The following is a 12533-nucleotide window of genomic DNA, read 5'->3' on the forward strand; positions in this document are numbered from 1 at the left end:
ACACAAGGGAATACTTGTTGTGGTAACTTGTCTGTGTGATTTGTACTGACGTGAATGCATGTGGTGTCTAATTACTCATTTTCAGTTTGAACTAAATAATATAAAAAGAGCAATACTCAGTAATTAAGTGGCACAATGTGCAAGTTTCATTTTGAATAATTTTTTCTGGATTATTACAACAAATAAGGAGGAAGTAATTCAAGTGCAAATATCACCAGTTGTGCATAAAATCTCCATAATTCTGTTTCCCATGATTTTGAAATATCTTTGCTCAATTGGCCTGATTCATATCTGGACGCTATGGCCCAGATTTATCAAGCATTGGAGAGTGGTAAATGACACAATAAAGTACCAACCAATCAGATCCTAACTGCCATGTTACAGGCTGCGTTTGAAAAATGGCAGTTAAGGTGCATACACACGGTGAGATTCGGGCTAACCCCGATTCTCACTGTGCGATAGGGACTAGATCGGTATCGCAAGCATATAATTACTGTGCTTGCGATACTGGCTTTGTCCGATTTTGGCTAAGTGTCAGTTTTGACTATCTTTTCTACGAGATAGTCAAAATTGACTTGCCTGCACAGACTATCTAGACTTGCGATGCCGACCGTGCGGGACCGCGTATCGGCATTGCATCGGGATCGCAAGGTGACTTTCACCTTGCGATCTGCACTAACTTTCCTTATGATTTTGACTATATAGTCAAAATTGTAAGAAAAAATCTCACCGTGTGTACACACCTTAAGGACCATGCAATTTGTCACTCTCCAAGGCTTGATAAATCTGACCCTATGGGTGGAATTCAAATGTTTGAAAAGTCGGTTGGGTGTCTGTTTTTTCCTATTAAATAGGAAAGACAGACTCCCAACTGACTTATCAGACATTTGAATCTCCCCCTATATGTCAAAAGTCACAATGTACCAGTTTTCAGCACACTACGCATGATCAGGACCCCTACTATGCCTATTTTTACAATTTATCCTCTGCTAGAAGCCCAGAGGAGAGTTGCAGTGGCCTGGAGGTGGGGGCGGGGCCCAGTAATACATGTCACTAGGCCCCACCCCCTCACAAGGTATGCTGCAAATCGCGGGTCGCTAGAGTGGAGGTGGGGCCAAAAATGACATAATTTTAGTAGAAGACATCATATTGGCCCCGCCTCCTCCCCGTTTACCCACGATTCGCTGCATTATTCTTCCCATGGTGCACACTTCACCAGGAAGTGGGCAGGATATGGGAGATCTATCTACTCTTCCAGTAGCATGGGGGAAGGATCGCAAATTCGGTAGTCTCCCGGACCTTCCATGAGTGTAGGCGAATATGCCAGTTGGAGGAGACGTGGGCCACAGGGAGACTGCACACTGGTCCCTTCCCTGTTAAACTGCCCTTGCTGCTTTACAAACTGTGATGGGTTTGCCTGATTCTCCAGTCAATCTAAAATATTCTGTGAATTTGCAGCAAGTCTGGACCAATTTGCAAATTAACTCCCAAATCATTAAAAAATGGGAGTTATACAGTAGTTCACTTGTATCCCTCTCACAGAGAAGAAAGCCTCCTAATGACTCAGTGACTAGTTATTAGTTCTTAGAAAAGTAGTGGGTGTATTCTTACAAGTAATGCGGCCTAATGTCTGAAAAATGTCTGAAATGTGATTAAACTGATTAAAGTTTTTCTGAACATAAAGATCTAGACTTCTATATTTTACTGGAAAAAAAAAAATACAATAATTTGCCCAAAGTAGAGAATATATTCCCTTTTAACTATTACAGAATCATTAATAATATAGTGAGCCTCATTCAGAGATGCAGCAGGAGGTGTCTGTAGGAAAAAGACGCACCAGCATCTGCAATCCGAATGCTGCGCCGAAATACACAGCATTGGCTCACCATCACGACCATCAGTCATGATATTGGCATCATCAGTCATCTGAGTAAGCTGAGAGCTTAGCCGGGGCCAGGAATTCTGCGTCGGATGATGCAGCCCCACGGCCTCTGCGCTGCCAGAAAACGGGCGACGCACTTCCATTTTCAGCCATGCTAGCCAGCTCTGCCCGCCCCCAATTATCAGAAGCCTGTCAGTCAGGCTGTGGCCTAAACTGCATGTGATCACACAGCACCCATCCTGCACATGTGCAGAACGGGTCCTGCGCGTGCGCAGTCCAGAGATGTACGCATACAGCGCTGAATGAGGCGCTGTGTTACTGCACTTTAAGATGTTGGACTAGATTGAAATTTTCAGTCCACCATACTTACCGACAATCAAGCTGCCCCCTCCGGGAGGATGCAGCCAGGTCGGAGCAGCGGGGGCGTGGCGATGAGGCATGATGACGTTTAGGGGCGGGATTGGGGGCGTAACCGCATGTCTGCGTCATCATGTCCCCGCCCTCTGTCTAGCAACACCAATAATATTGGCTTTGCAAGGCAGGGGGCGGGGCCGGGATGACGTGAATCGCGTCATCAGACCCCCAGACCGCCCACTTTGAACTTAGCCATCTGGAGCTTGTTAGGGGATTCAGGGGGGTTGCGGGCTACGGGCGCTCTGCCGGGAGACTTGCACACTCTTCCGGGGAGCCGGGAGCGCTACCCAATTTTCAGGATCCTCGCGGTCATTCCGGGAGAGTAGGCAAGTATGCAGTGCACAAACTTTTTAAAAAGCGTGTGAAATAAGAAACAGCACAATTCATGAGCTGGGATTTTCACTACACTTTTCACAGCAAAATATTATGCATTCAAAATGGATTTATAGGAACTGAGGCTTAGCACAGACTTTATATGCCCTTACTGAACAAATGCTGTTTTCTTAAGGAGTGAAAAATCCCAGCGGGAAACCGGGCTTTAACAGCATTAAGTGATTCCTTCTTTGCTGATGTGCAATTTTGTGGAAAATGAGATCTGCCATTCTAAACTGTATTTTCTTAGATTGCTGTATTAGTCAGTAGTAACATAAGGCAGAGCAGATTTGAGTCTTCGGTTCTTTTTGAAAGCTACTGAGAGCTATTCTTTCTAAATAGAATGTAAAACATTGATTTATTTTTATTGTAGCCCGTTAAGATATTGATAAATGATAAAAGCTAGTATTTTGTGGTCTTACATGCACGTAGAAATTACAGTCACATCCTTTAAATCTCCAGTAGGTGATGTGAATATTTCATGTATTTATCCCAGTTTTGCTTTGTACAGGGTGTTTCCAAATGATTGATTTTAGAGAGAGTGTGACCAGCCCATGAAGAGACGGGTATGGGACTCAGGGTCGACAGTGTCTAGGTCAACACCCATTGATCGACAGTGACTAGGTTGACACTAGAAATAGGTCAACACGGCCATTAGGTCGACATGCGTTTTTTATGGTTTTTTTGGTGCCGTTTTCTTCGTAAGGTGACCGGGAACCCCAATTAGTGCACCGTGTCCCTTTGCATGGCTTGCTTCGCTCACCATGCTTCAGGCAAGGTGCCTGGCTCCACTACCGATGTGCTGTTACCGTTCCCAATCGTAGTCCACGTGGATCTTAAAGTATGAAAAAGTTCAAAAAAAAAATAAAAAAATTTGAAAAACTCATGTCGACCTTTTTGCATGTCGACTTAATGGTCACGTCGACCTATTTCTAGTGTCGACCAAGTCACTGTCGATCAATAAGTGTTGACCTAATGGGTATTGACCCAGAGTCCGGAAACCATGAAGACCACGTAATTAGCACTTAACATGATAGCCTTTCTAATGTGCAGTGCACATCTGACATATACAGAGGCAGCGATCACAGTAAGCTGTTACATGCAGTAGTAGGGCCAGCCTGCCTGAGATTAATGTATTTTGGTTTTTTCGGGATGTGGACACCATTGTAGAATCCAAGTTCCCCACTCTGAGGATCACTGCTGCAAGTTCAGGAGTCTTAGTAAGTAGCAAAATAATCTAGTATGTTCACTGGACATATATGTACACATTCATCTCCTTATACACTGAATAGTGCACGTTCAGTAATACAGTATTAATAATTAACACCATGGGGGTATATTTACTGAAGGTCGATTTTGATAGAATTTGTTAAATTGCAGGCCTTCCAGGGTTAACTTAAAACCCACATTTACAAGCAGATTTTTGAATGTTAGTAAATGTGTGTTTTAACCCTGGAAGCTAAACTTTTTACCTTCATGGCACTCTTGCTGTTTCATAAGTTGTGTTCTTTTATTACAGGTTTCATGTTCCTTCTAGCTGCATCCCTGCTATTTTTGACCCTTTCTTCTACATGTTTCCCTTCCCATTCTTCTAACTGTTTCTATTTCTGGCCAAATCTCACTTTGTTTACTTCTGCCAAGCTGAAGGTTTATTCTCTATTCCATATGATTCTTTAACACCTAAATTTTCTTGCTCAACTTCAACCATATCCCATCCATTTCCCAGCAATCTTTCATTAATCTCACCCTCTCACTCATAACTACAATGGCTTTTCGGTTATTGAGGAAGCTGCTTGCCAAATTCTCTCTACTCTCACAACCCTTGACCTTGGAGACAACTGCAACCTAATCCTGCACCCTAAAGCTTTCAAAGGTCTGTCCCGACTAAAATTACTTCTGGACTCCAACGGACTAGACATATCTATCCTACGATCTGATTTGTTTTGTGAGTTGAATTCTGAGTAAGGTTGACCTCTCTTTTAACAATCTATGAAGGCTGCAACCAGATCCCAGCTTTGTAAAGTTACACTCACTTTCTACCATCCTTTTGAAACTTAACAAAATCAACCAGCTGTGTCGAAAAGACCTACAGTACTTGCAAGGAAGAAGATTAGAGCCCCTTGACCTCTCATTAAATTAAACACATCATTGTACACCAATCCTTTCATGAACATTATCTTAGGGACCCTTGATATATCTTCATTAACATGGAATACAGAACAAGATAACTTTTAAAATTATAACTGGTACTCAAGTGGAACAGGTAAAGATGAGGCATGGATCTTTGTTGGGCAGTGGATTTGGATTTAATAACCTGAAAAACACAAATGAAAGTACTTTTGGCCTGAATTTTAGTGATGTACTTATATTTGACTTCCCCATAGCTTCACCTCAAAGCTGGAGCCAAACAGCTTATCTGGGGTTTCTAAACTATTGTCTCTTGATCCATCTTTCCGCAAAATGTATATTATCAGCCCTGGTGCATTTCCAGGTCTAGTAAGTTTTAAGATGTGTGGCAACCTCATTGGAGACCTCAAAAGGAGCACTTTGAAAAGCCACTGGTCTTCTTCTCTTAAAGTTCTGTATCTCAGTTCCAATCATATTGAGGTAATACAATTTGGAGCAATGGATGGCCTTGTCTCATTAGATTCGCTAAACCTAAGGGACAATGCACTGAATAATATACCATCAGTTAAGCTCCTAGTTTTAACTATTGTACTATTAAAACAAAAACAAAAAAAAACATCTCCGACACTTAGGGTATCACTGCCTTCTGCCCTAACTGCAAATTTCTACATCTTTCAAGCAACTGATTGACTGATCTCAGGTCCTTGAAGAAGATTCTGGAGTTAAGGTCTCTGAAAATCTTTATGCTAAGCAGAAAGTAACCAACTCAATGGTCACCTAAACTTGCTGTTAAACCGTTAAACAACAGTTCCTTGCTTTTTTTTTTTATCTATTGGATAGTCGCCTATGATGGGGGTGGAAATCTGGACAGTGTTCATACATCTTTAGGGATTTGGGACTATTGGAGACCATCAGTGTGACCAAAAACCGCATATACTCTTTTTCCTGAAGATCTGTTCGAGGGATTAGTGAGCCTCCATACTCCAGCTCTGTCAAGAAATGACCTCATACTACTCCCACAGGAACTGTTCACTAACTTAAAAGCACTGAATACTCTAAATATAAGGAACAGAAACTTTATTACTCTCTCATCTTCCAGTTTTAAGCCTCTGACATCCTTGAAAAGCATTGACCTGTCCACATTAATATTAAGACACACTAATATGTAACTGTGGCCTCCCTGACTTCTGGAACTGGATGAGGACAACTAATGTTACTGTGCAAGTCAGCTATACTGGGCAGAGTTCATGCCTTTGGCTTTCCCTGCCTGCCCAGGAGATACCATTGGCAGCCTATTTCAAGGACTGTTATGTTTTTGTTGTCATTTTGCAATATGTACAGAGATAGGAGATGTACAGTTTAAAGTCTGTAAACTGCTGTATTTTTTTGATGCAGTGTAGCAACTCTATGTAGTCAGCAGGAAATACATTTGTCTATAAAGAGTTTTTCATCTGGAATTTAGGGGTCTATTTACTATGCCTTGGGTGGAGATAAATTAGACAGAAATAAAGTACCAGCCAATAATCTCCTAACTGTCATTTTTCAAACCGAGCCTGTGAAATGTCAGTTAGGAGCGGATTGGCTGGTACTTTATCTCCATTGACTTTGGGGTATATTCAATTAAAGTTGGTTCCATTCCAACATGAATTTGATGGAATGGATCCGACAGGACCTATTCATTGACCATCTCAATCCGACTTTAATAAAAGTCGGATTGAGATGAAGGTGCTAAGAGGGGGAGAGCAGCGGGGAGACGGGGGAGAGCAGCGGCTACAGCAGCATAGCCAGAGGTTGGGGCACCGCCGCCAGACCTCACAGCAGCGTCCACCCAGCTCCAGCAAGAAGGACCTTGCATGCTGGAGCCAGGAGGATGCTGCCGTGAACGGCGGTGGTGCCCCATCCTTCGGCTACGCTGCACTGCATGCATTTAAAACGTGTGAACTCCTATAACAAAATGTTTACCATGGTCTTCCATAACCAAGCGTCACCGAGCCAGACCCCACAGTAGCATCCAGCCAGCTCCAGCAAGCAGGACCTCGCTTGCTGGATGCTAAAAAGAATTTGGATCTCCTATCCACTGCGCTCTCCCACTATACAAATTCGTAAAGAAAGGAATAAACCTCTACTTATCTGAGGGGGTTGGTATTTTTTCCATGCATCCCACCTTCTTCTCGTTAGATTATATTACGAGTATTAGTAGATGGTATTATTCCGATGGTCCCAAAAAAACCATGTAAGAGAAAATAAAACACAATCTAGTGTAATACCGTCACATAAATCCCTTCATTGGATAAAAATACAGTATGGATTCATATATTCAAATCTATAAAAATATGATCCACACATATATGTATAAAATGCAATTTTTTAATGCTAAAAAGATTCCAATTATGCAGTGTGCTTCAGTCACATTGGCATATGACACATGTCCACTTTTACATCCAATAATATGTGAGGGTGGCTTCCTACCAGATTTGGGAATTTTGAAGTGCTTATAAAAAAGCTGTGCAGATGTTACAGCAGTCCCAGGGAAAATCAGCCTCAGTGGTCAGCACCCCGTCCTTTCCTCGTCTGGTATGTCCGTCACAAGTCCTCACCATCAGCCAACGCGTTTCGATCAGTTCCGCTGATCTTTGTCAAGGCATATCCTGGTGGCCTCCTTTCCCAGATCTTTATACCCTCATAACTAGGTGTTCCTAATTACTGGGAGGAGCCACTCTCACTCACAATTAACAGAATTTTTACATCCATTTGATTGTCAAATCCTAGTCTAACATCCAAACACTACTCTATGGGATAATGCAATATCCCTTTATTTCATAACAAATGGTAAAAATCCACATAAAAACGAATTATAAACATAAAATATAAATTATCGATGACCGGAAGTGCCCTGTGTAAACAGGAACAACTTCCGTCTGTACTCTTGCAAAGGTTCCACACAACAGGAAGACGGGATCGGGTCCGTCCGCCTTCGCGTCACATCCTATCACGTGACCGTTTCGTCACGTGATCGCGGCCGTCCGTGTTAGTGTAGCCGGAATCCCGTCTGAAAACACATCCGATCACGTGATACTCCATAGCCGGAAGTCCCACGGCTGCCATTTTTGAAAGTCCCGTCACCTCATCACTATAATTCTACCAGTATAGAAGGGCGGAAATATCTATATCGCCATATTGCATCCTGGAAAAAACGGGAATTTACCTTTAGTTTCAGAACAATAGTCACACAAAATAATGAGATATTCTTTATAGGAAATCCCAATACCCACAGTTCACATCCCCCCAGTTAGTATAGGAACAATGGGCTAGAAGAAATCGATAGATATTCTAATACAGTACCATTTACTTGGGGCTAAACTTAGTTAAGGAACCATTTGACCTCAAAATCTTTATTCAGGCCACCCGGGATTAGAGTTTTCAATGAGTAAATATATTGCATTTCAGTTTTTGCTAGAATTGCAGCTACATTGTTACATCTCCAGTTCCCCTTTATTTGTTTTAGTGCTCCAAATACCTTTAACTGTTTAATATCCTGGCCATGAATGTTTTTAAAATGGGATGAAAGTGCATGTGTTTCAACACCATTTTTTATATTGCGCAAATGCTCTGTGAATCTTGTTTTTAAATTTTTGCTAGTCCTGCCGATGTAAAATAAGTCACAGCTACACCCCAGATAATAGATCGCATTTCTTGAGGTGCAAGTTATGAATTCATTAATTTTATTAATTTGCCCATTTATTTCAATTTCTGTACACTTTGCTGTACCTTTAACCTCTTTGCACATACAGCAAACCCCACACCTGAAAAAACCTTTTGATAGAGTGCGAGTATTTGCTTTCGGAGGTGACATTGCACTCCTAACCAATTTATCTTTGATATTTTTGGCTTTCCGATAAATAAATTTAGGTCTATCAGGCAGCAGTTTTTCTAATAAAGGGTCACCCTTCAAGATCGTCCAATGATCCCCAAATATCTTCTCTATTTGTTTGTGTTGGGTATTATAACTCGTAATAAATGCCAAGGAATGGTTCTTATTTCCATTCGATGCCAGTGTTTTCCTTGATGAAAGTAATAGATCCTTTCTATCAATACTTTCACATTTAGTGACTGCTTTTTCAATACTCTTATCGCTATAACCACTGTTCTTGAATTTCTTAATCATTACATCGGCTTGTTCCCTATAGATCTCATTGTCCGTGCAATTCCTCTTTAATCTTTGTAGCTGACTATGGGGTATAGACTCCAGCCAATTGGCATGGTGGCAACTGTTAATGTTGATATATGTTCCCGAATCAGTGGATTTTGTATAATTACGGGTTTTAAGTTGTCCACTTTCCACATAAACATTTAGATCCAGGAAATTTACACTGGTATTACTAACTTCAAATGTCAACAAGATATTATAATCATTCTCATTCAACTTATCACAGAAGGTAGTCAAAATATCTCTATCACCCCTCCAAATGAAAATTATGTCATCTATGTACCTAGACCAGGATACCAGGTTCGCCCCAAACTGATGGTTTTGCCACACATGCTGGTCCTCCCACATACCCATAAACATGTTGGCATAGCTTGGGGCGAACCTGGTACCCATGGCTGTCCCCACCTTCTGCAGGTAGAAACTGTCCTTAAAATGCAAATAATTATTCCGCAAGATGAAGTCAACACCCTTTACTAGAAAGTCACATAATTCTGACTCATAATTACTGTCTGATAAATACGTGACCACTGCCTCTATTCCTAGATCGTGATTAATAATCGTATACAGCGAAGTGACATCCGCTGTAACCATATAACAATTATCGTCCCACTGTATACTTTTAATGACATTTAATGCATCTCTTGTGTCCTTTAAGTGCGAACGATTTTTCTGCACTAAAGGCTGGAGATGGAAATCTATAAACTCCGACATATTAGCCGTGACCGAATTAATTCCCGACACTATGGGTCTGCCGGGCGGGTTCTGCAGGTCCTTATGGACTTTTGGCAGAATGTAAATAACAGGAATACTTGGTTCTATTGGTATCAAGAACTGACCCTCTGCCTCACTGACGGTACCATTCTCCACATAGGTTTTAACCAGAGTCGTAAAACCGGTCAGGATCCTTCTAGTCGGATCACCCCTCAATTTTTTATAGGTATGTCCGTCACTGAGTTGTCTTATCACCTCGTTCTCATATTTATCCATATCCATTATTACAACTCCTCCACCCTTATCCGTAGGTTTTATTATAATGTCTTTATTTGATTTTAGTTCCTTTAAAGCTTCATTCTCTTTTCTTGTTAAATTATAATGAATTTTCGGTGGTGTGAGTGCTTCAATGTCCTTATTTACTAATGAGAAGAAGGTTTCAACATAGTTTCCCCTCATATAGATCGGGTTAAAGATGGACTTGGGTCTGAACACTTTTTGGGGGGATACTCCTCCATCAAATCCTCCTCTGGTTACTGTTTACTAGCAAAGAACCTCTTTAATGATAATTTCCTTACATATTTCTGGAGGTCCACATAGACCTCAAATTTATTGAGCTTTGCTATCGGGGCGAATTTCAGTCCTTTTTCAAGTAATGAAATCTCCGACTCCCCTAATATATGTTTGCTCAAATTAAAAATCTTTACCTTATTTTCTACTTTTGAGGTCCCAGTCTCTTGTGGTTCTATACTTTCTATCCCAGATTTCTTCCTTTTCTTTCTCCTATTTTGTCCATTATTCCTTCTTTTTATCTTTTTTCCTTTCTTACCCCCCCTTTTTCCTCTCTGTTTCCTACCTGCTACGTATACATTCGTGCTCTCATCCCATCCTCTAAAAAAATATCGTCATTTTGAAACCGATTAAACCGGTTCTGACGGTATGGGGAACTATTCAGATCCTTTCTTTCCCTTCTATAATGAGTGGGTAAATCTTCCCTTCTCCAGTTGTTAGATCTGTATCCATTATTCAAATCATTTCTTTCCCTTCTGTCATAAGTGGGTAAATCTTCTCTCCTCCCATTGTTGAACCTATATCCGCTATAACCCCTTCTGGTGGGATAATGATCTTGTCGATCTCGTGGTACATCATTATGCATATTCCTAGAGGGAATCCTCCCCCTACCCCTCCTCCATCCTTGTGCTGCCTCCTCTCTATTATTGAATTTCCCCCCATCTCCAGATTGGGCAGTATAGTAACTTTTCTGTTCTCTTTTATAGTTATTTCCACCCCTAACTGGGGGAAGCAGGTTTAATAGGTTCCTTAGGGACATCCTCCACCCCTTTCTTATCCCTAGCAAATTTCCTGGATTTTTTTGTCATTAGCTCTTTTTCATTCCTCTGTAATCTAGATGTGATATTCCTTTCAAACTCTTTATATTCGGACTGTTTGGAAAAAGGCGCAATTAATATCCTTAATAAATCAATTTCCTCTTCCACAGCCCTCAGGTCTCCTTTCCTTTCCTGTACTATTAACTCCATCAATCGGAATGAACACCCATCAATTATTTTCTCCCATTCTCTCTTAAATTCCTCAGTGGAGTCAGAGAGACTGGAGATTTTATTTATTTTCAAACCTCTCGGAATCAGTTTATTAGATAGATACTTTTCCAGGGAGGTAACCTCCAACCACAATCTCCCTTCCTTCAACAACAATTTTTCCATTTTTTTCATACTGCTCTCAAGGTCATCATCCTCTATGGAGACATTATCCTGATCTCCTTCAAACAATTTGGTGCACATGTTGAGTCTATTCTCTCTTACTGAGAACATGACTCTGAGCGACAGAATCTACTGGTGTTAAGGGTAAAGAGTAAATACAAAAAAATGGTCAAAAATACATCTGTATGAAAAAGCGCTTTTCCAGCAGCAGGGGAATGGTGATCCAAAAAAGGGGTGCTACCCTCACCCCAAACACGTTATCCAAATGCTAAAAAGAATTTGGATCTCCTATCCACTGCGCTCTCCCACTATACAAATTCGTAAAGAAAGGAATAAACCTCTACTTATCTGAGGGGGTTGGTATTTTTTCCATGCATCCCACCTTCTTCTCGTTAGATTATATTACGAGTATTAGTAGATGGTATTATTCCGATGGTCCCAAAAAAACCATGTAAGAGAAAATAAAACACAATCTAATGTAATACCGTCACATAAATCCCTTCATTGGATAAAAATACAGTATGGATTCATATATTCAAATCTATAAAAATATGATCCACACATATATGTATAAAATGCAATTTTTTAATGCTAAAAAGATTCCAATTATGCAGTGTGCTTCAGTCACATTGGCATATGACACATGTCCACTTTTACATCCAATAATATGTGAGGGTGGCTTCCTACCAGATTTGGGAATTTTGAAGTGCTTATAAAAAAGCTGTGCAGATGTTACAGCAGTCCCAGGGAAAATCAGCCTCAGTGGTCAGCACCCCGTCCTTTCCTCGTCTGGTATGTCCGTCACAAGTCCTCACCATCAGCCAACGCGTTTCGATCAGTTCCGCTGATCTTTGTCAAGGCATATCCTGGTGGCCTCCTTTCCCAGATCTTTATACCCTCATAACTAGGTGTTCCTAATTACTGGGAGGAGCCACTCTCACTCACAATTAACAGATTTTTTACATCCATTTGATTGTCAAATCCTAGTCTAACATCCAAACACTACTCTATGGGATAATGCAATATCCCTTTATTTCATAACAAATGGTAAAAATCCACATAAAAACGAATTATAAACATAAAATATAAATTATCGATGACC

General features: G+C 40.9%; 1 long non-coding RNA gene and 1 pseudogene across 1 annotated transcript in view; both read left to right on the plus strand.

Annotated features, from left to right (window-relative positions):
* LOC134947795 (uncharacterized) overlaps positions 1-12533 on the plus strand; it is a 463943-nt gene that overhangs the window by 249673 nt on the left and 201737 nt on the right. The window lies entirely within an intron of this gene.
* LOC134948017 (toll-like receptor 5) lies at positions 4273-6161 on the plus strand (annotated as a pseudogene).

This window comes from Pseudophryne corroboree, chromosome 8, assembly GCF_028390025.1.
Source record: "Pseudophryne corroboree isolate aPseCor3 chromosome 8, aPseCor3.hap2, whole genome shotgun sequence".
Taxonomy (NCBI): Eukaryota; Metazoa; Chordata; class Amphibia; order Anura; family Myobatrachidae; genus Pseudophryne; species Pseudophryne corroboree.